We start from the raw sequence: 6,924 nt of genomic DNA on the forward strand, positions 1-6,924 counted from the left end.
GATTCTGAATGGCTATTAATCTCTGAAATATTAGCCAAAGCAGGGTGACTTCTGTTTTTATTACCAAGATAAATAACTGAAAATAAGTCTACTCAACACACTGCAAGTTATCACAGTAACTGGCACAATATTAAACGACAAAAGGAATAGCATGCATCATCAAGATAATACAACGCTGAAGAGGGGGCCATTAAAGACATCAACATTCAGAACTTGCAATCAAGGCCAATGAAAAACGAGGACTGATGAACAGGGGTTCAAACAAAAAGTGATTTATAATGGATGATCTAGAGAAGTAATTACTGTTGCTTGCTCATGCCTTTGCAATAACTAGATTGGCTGGTAGCCTACAGCAACACAACCCATTAAAATATTATTGAATCTAATCTATCATTATAATTTATCATACAGTAGGTCGAAATTGTGCCTGAAAGCTTAAACTGATTACATGTATCAATAATTGACGACCACTGTATATCACTACACAATATAACAAAAAGAAGGATGCAGTTCATATGTAGAGCTTCATATACGAATCAAACTAAATAATAACATTTTACTTGGGCTAGAAAGTGTAAAATATGTAATAACTGCTCCCAAAATTAAGGTGTAAAATCACACCCCTTTGTCACTTCACCACAAAGGTAAACAACAGGGGAATAAAGTCAATTTTAGGCACACAATATTTGTCCCCAAAATATTTAGTCATCACATCCTTGAAAAAGCACAAGGCATTCAATTCACAGCTTAAACAGTAACATGTATTAGAAAGGCTTGCAACCAGTTACAAAAACATGCACATGTGCCCCTTGTTAAACAAAAGATACAACTAAAACAACAAATATTTAGCCATCAATTATTATGGCGTATGGATTTAGAGATATTTTAACATGCAAATGGTTGCCAAACTCCATATACGCACATCGAATCTCGTATACATACACACCGATAGATCCACAATACTGACAAAGAATGGGAAGAGAAGCGCAGTCTCAATAGGCGATCAATATTCAGGCTGAGCTTCGTCCTGCTCTGAGACGATGCTGTTTGAAAGTGATCTATTAAAAAGCGTAACTACGCTAATAAATGAACTGTATTGTCCCTAGGCCAGGTGACTATAATGAATGATGCTTTAAATAGACGAGTACAAGGGCTGCTGGTCAGTCCAGCGTGTGTTACGCAATGTCAACACTGATGAGGAATGCGGCGCGCGTCACTGAATGCAGCTCACAAGGGAATACCCAGCTCGATAAACCAGGGCTTTAAATCAACCGATTACTTGCCATAACAGAGCTGTGGATAGTTAATTTATATAATGAGGATGGACACTACCAGGCCCTAAAATGCTTGTTTGTGTTTAGTTATCAAAGCCTGCTTTTGAAAACAGTGCAGTGAAACTGGGAGGGAGTGTCATTGCAATAATATGAGACACTGGACATTGTCGTAAAAGCAATGTAGTTAAATTGTATTTGTACTGACAAATTAAGAATAATTCAATTTATAAGTACAATTCAGAAACAAAAATGACAATGATTTCCCTCACCTCAATCCTTCAAAGCAGGGAACAACTTTACTAAATGTATACATTTGGCTAGTTAGATAAACACTCGCAGTCCATTCGACACTCATGAATGTCAAAGCAATTTTACCAATATAAACCAACATCGCCCTCAACCAAGTTTGTCAATCCTGCATGCTGGCACAAACACAACTATGCATACCTACCATGCAGCAAAACTGTCAAACATGAGTGACACCAGCTATTCGAGAAAGAATAAACGTTTAAAGTGTGTAGTTTGTCCGTTACACACGATTAAACAGCGCCAAAAGTTGTAACGTTAGACCAAACCCAACTTAAGACACATATTAGCTCAGCAGTTAATGGAATGTTAGCTAACTTCATACGACGACAAAAAAATGACAAGAACAGATAAAAGGCTCGTTTGAGGGTGTAACTTAGTTGAACTCACCCGTCCACCAGGCCAGGTTTGAGCGGACTCCAAGAGAAAACCTCAGCGTGCTAATGTGGCTAACTTAGCCTACAACAGTTAACGTTAGTGAGAATTCAGGAGAAATGTGTAAACAAAATCACTTCTTGTTTATTCCTTTGGACATTCGACAGCTCGTATAGTGGAGAAGAAGAGTCGGTGTATTTACAGTATCCAGGCCGTCCGGGCTGACAGTGTTGAAGGTGATGACTCACAGGGAATATAAACTAAATCAGCTGTGGCCAGTTTACAGCTAACGTTAACTCTCCACTCCCAGTCAGTCACTTCCAAAAAATGGCGGCGGGTAGTTTTCACCTCCTTCACTTCGTGGAAAACAGGGGAGAGATTTTGTAGGTAGCTCTCCTTAACCACCTAAGATATGACAGCCCTTCAATGTCGCCTCGGCCGTAAAAGTTCTTCATGCGTGGCGCGTCTGTCATGTGGCCGAGCAGTGATTTTCATCTCTCTCTCTCTCTCTCTCTCTCTCTATCCACTCTCCTACTGAAATCCAACCAGCACAGAGGCCGTTAACGCAAGTGTAAAAGCGATGTTCAATTCGTGAACCAATCGTTCATTTGAATCGAATCTTTTGGATGAATCAGTTGAATTGGTCTGAACAAAACGGGCTGAATTGGTCCGAGCGGATCTTAAAGGGGTCATATGATGTTGATAAAAAGAACATTATTTTGTGTATTTGGTGTAATGAAATATGTTTATGCGGTTTACAGTTCAAAAAACACATTATTTTCCACATGCTGTACATTATTGTTTCTCCTCTATGCCCTGCCTTTCTGAAAGGCGTCAATTTTTACAAAGCTGGTCGGTCTGAAAAGCGAGGTGTGCTCTGATTGGCCAGCTTTCCAGTGCGTTGTGATTGGCCGAATACCTCAAGCGTGTGATGGAAATGTTACATCCCTTACCATACTGTGATGCTGTGTCCGGCCGGAGCGACGATTCAAAAACATGAAAACCCATTACAAACGAGGCATTTGTTGCATCCAGTGGGGACATAATTACGGATTATAATGACTTATACTGTCTATTTACGCGGTGCGGTGTAAACATAAAACCATGTCTGCATCTGTGATCGGAGAAATGACAAACAAGCTCTACTCTACACTGCTCAAAACTCGTGTTTGAATCGTCAGTGGCAAATCTTTTAAATGAAAACGTACTTACAGTCTGTGAGTCAGAACAGTCGGCATTGTAGTCTACTCTTCCAGGATCAGGAAACAGTCCTCCATAAAATGAGTAATTACAGTTATTTAATTTTAGTTATATAATTCATATATATATATATATATATATAATTTATATCATTCATATCATTTAGTTATGTAATTTCACATACATAATTTGATTTAATAATAACCCAATTTGAAGCAAAAACAGAATGTTCTGTTCTGACTAGCTTTGTGAAATTATAGTACATGCCTGAATGAATCAAACAGCAGAAGCTGGCTGTAAACAAAGCAGCGCTGCATTGAAACACTGCTTTAATATGAACTATACAGAGACGAGATGAAAAGAAAATACCACGTAAACTTTTCTGAAGACAGACATTTTTGAAGAAACACATTCATATAAACCCCCAAATCAATATTGAGGATTTTCTTCTAATAGTTCGTGCATCATGAACAGTGAGTGATCTGCCTGCTACAGTATTTATCTCTGTGCATCCGTCTTCAGCGTCTCTGGCCTGTGTTAACGGGCGTTTACACACTTCATATTTTCACATAAATGACATTTTGGAAAATTATTACATTGCAATGCAGTTTGTGCAAGTCCAGAACAGAGATGAGTTGCAATAAGACAAAAAACGTCCGGTTGCCGATCGCATAAGTTCCAGGGGAGCTCCTTAAATTTGGCCATCCTACACACACGTGACTGACCGCTCGCTTGTACCAACAGGAGGAGGGTCCTGTTACTCTCTACACTGTAGTGATGGGAAGTCCGGTTCTTTACCGCGAACCGGTTCTTTCGGACAGTACGTTTCAATGAACCGTAATGACGTCATTCGCGATGACGTAATGATATCAAGTCTATCGTCCCGGGCCGGGATGAAAAAAAAAAAACACATTAAAATATATAAAGTCAGTAATCATAACTTCAGTCAGTTAAAACATCATAATCATGATCTGAAAAGTTTACCATTAAGTTTTGCAACTAAGCACCCAAATACAGTAACAGTGATGTGTATACCAGGATTTAAGTCTTGAAGATATAGAAAGTAAATAAATTAGTTGTCATCAGTGTAGAAACCATAATCCACTTACTATACATAATCCATTGCGATTTATTTGTTATTAAATAAACTTAAGTTTCGCCAGATTGCCCTTCATTCAAGTCTTCGGTTTACGCGCCGCGCTCATAACATTAGCACAGAATCAGTTGTCCAAAAGAACCAGTTCGTTTCAGACATGCTGTGTCAGTCATAGGCAATCTGTTCTGTAGTTTTACGCTGAATCACGCATGCGCAGTTTCATCAGCTCATCGGTTCTCAAATTGGACACATCCGAAAGAAACGGTTCTCGGTTCAGTGTAGGTGATCCGAAAACCGATGTAACCGGTTCTTGACTCGAGAACGAGAACCGCTCCAGCAGTGGGCGTGTACCTTCATTCCCCGGCACGCTGCACACATGCTGCTCTGCTCGTGTTCATCTTCAGTTCTCTCTTCACAGCAGTTCAGTCAGTGTACTGTTTGAGTAAATGAATTACTCCGGGATATTGATTTATTTCGACTCAGAGGGAGTTTCAGCCACGTTAAAAAAGTGAATAACTTAAGTAATTTGTGGATTAATGCTTACTGGAGACGCAAACCGTTTCAAACGATTCAACGAACGTGATTTGGTGAACTGGTTCAACCGGTTCACTAAGAAGAACCGGTTAAATCGAACGATTCGTTCGTGAACCGGACATCACTACTACACTGCACTCAACCTGAGGGATTCCTACACTTTCAGTCTTTGAGGAGACCTAAAAAACAGCGCATACTGCAGGAACGGTATAACGAAAAATATTAGTGGTTTTGAAACCGTGAAATTTTCAAATCGCGGTATACCTTGAAACCGGTAATTGGCCCATGCCTAATTTCTAGTCGTGTCCTCTTTTGGAAGATCAAACAATGTAGTTTCGCTTTCACAACGAAACACACGGCGGGCTAGAGTGAGCAGAGGCCAGTGGCTAGAGTGAGCGGTGGCGGGCTGGCGAGCTTGAGAACGGATTGGCCAGCGGATTCGACGAAAAAGCGGCCAGTGCGCTTGCGGCAACCACATGTGACGACCCCGGGCTGGACTCCGCTTCATCCACGGTGAAAGCCGATCTACAGCGAGAAGTTGATGTATTCCCTCAGTGACCAGCAGGGATCAGCTCTAGGCATGACGAAGCGGATATTGTCCTCTTTTGGAAGGCCAAACAAAGTAGTTTCGCTTTCACAACGAAACACAGCGCCTTCACGACATGGCGGCAGCAACAATACTACAGCGAGGATAAAAGTTACGCCTTCTTTCTTTGAGTGAACATTTGGGCGGAGTTATGCAAATCTTCCCACATCGTGACGTAGATATGTGGGGGCGTGTTAGAACGAGCCGTTTTAGGAGGGTGTGGTTGACTCTTAACTTTTATAAAGAATATCTCTTTGGATTTGAGACTTTAGTCTTCACAACTTTACAGAACATCTTTATGCACCAAGAGCTTGTAACACTTCAAAGAGAAAGGAAAAATGGAAATCGCATCATATGACCCCTTTAAGTTAGCTACAGTATTAATTGGTAACAAGAATGATGAAGCAAGAAATAAACTACTTGATTCGTGTAAATGTTACGGAGCGGTAACATTAACAAAATTCCGTGACCAAAAAAAGTAAATTGCCTATATTGTTATAATGTAGCAATATATGAAGCACAACTCATAAATAAGCCACTTTCATTCCAAGCAGGTTTCTGTTAATAAATGTTGTGAAATCTGCTTGGGGAAATCTTTTGCCCTCATGCTAAATTCCAGATTATGTGGATTCCTATTGAAATGACAGCATGATATGCGATAAATATTCCAGTGAAGTAGGGTATACAACTATTGTGTGACAGCAGGGGCAATTCTAGGATTTTCATTCCAATGAGGGTATATATATTCAAATGAAAATGGCAACATGATCGCTTTATAATGTATGCGTTCATATGTGCTTCATTTTTGCTGGAGGAAACAGCTGTGGTGTGATGAGGGGTGAACGCAGTGAAAACTTAGGTTACAGTAGATGGGGAACCGATTATTGCACTCCCATGATATTTTGTAAACTGGATTTATGACAAAGAACTGCACAGATGCAGATATTATAACAATCTATCGATAAACACACACCTTGTCCTCTGTTTCTCGCTCTGCGCCGCCGTGGTCTGCGGATTGAAAAAGAACACGCTGAAAGACGGGGAGGGAGGAGCCGATCGAAGTCTGCCACCGTTTGAATATGAAATGTAAAGGGGACTGAGGCGATCACGAATTCGTGTGCAGTTTATGGAGCTAATCGCAAAATGGCCAAGCGACGCCCATGTGTGACAGTTTTATCAACAGGCATAACGTTTTTAATTAAAAAAATATAATTTTATGTTTCTGATCAAGGTAAAACATGCCAAATATCTAGTATTGTATAGTATAGCATTAATTATTTTAGCATTTACATAAAATTTAAAACAGTTCTAAATTATTCTTTGATTTATGATTCATGTCTGTAGCGAACTGAACTGGTGGCTAAACGAATTTATAGGCCAAATAAACACTCTTATTATCAAACTTATTAATTCGCAATAATATTCTAATAAAATATGTATGTCCCTGCAGGTGGCTTTATTGGGATGCATCATGTGTCTCTGACATATACTCTAAAACTAAAAGATGTATGACGTAACAGAAAAGATCGCTGAATCACTCTTTTGAACCGGTT

At 39.8% G+C, this 6,924-nt stretch overlaps 1 protein-coding gene across 2 annotated transcripts in view; it reads right to left on the reverse strand.

Moving 5' to 3' along the window:
• LOC107588760 (serine/threonine-protein kinase TAO1-like) overlaps positions 1–2,529 on the reverse strand; it is a 42,902-nt gene extending 40,373 nt beyond the window's left edge. The window contains exon 1 of one of the 2 annotated variants that reach the window (XM_016276989.1): positions 1,971–2,529. The gene's annotated coding sequence lies outside the window, so the exon portion shown is untranslated. The remainder of the gene's footprint in view (positions 1–1,970) is intronic. The other variant, XM_016276987.1, reaches the window with a different exon arrangement.
• Positions 2,530–6,924: the final 4,395 nt, after the last annotated feature.

Source organism: Sinocyclocheilus grahami, unplaced genomic scaffold, assembly GCF_001515645.1.
Source record: "Sinocyclocheilus grahami isolate Dianchi unplaced genomic scaffold, SAMN03320097.WGS_v1.1 scaffold107.1, whole genome shotgun sequence".
NCBI classification, from domain to species: domain Eukaryota; kingdom Metazoa; phylum Chordata; class Actinopteri; order Cypriniformes; family Cyprinidae; genus Sinocyclocheilus; species Sinocyclocheilus grahami.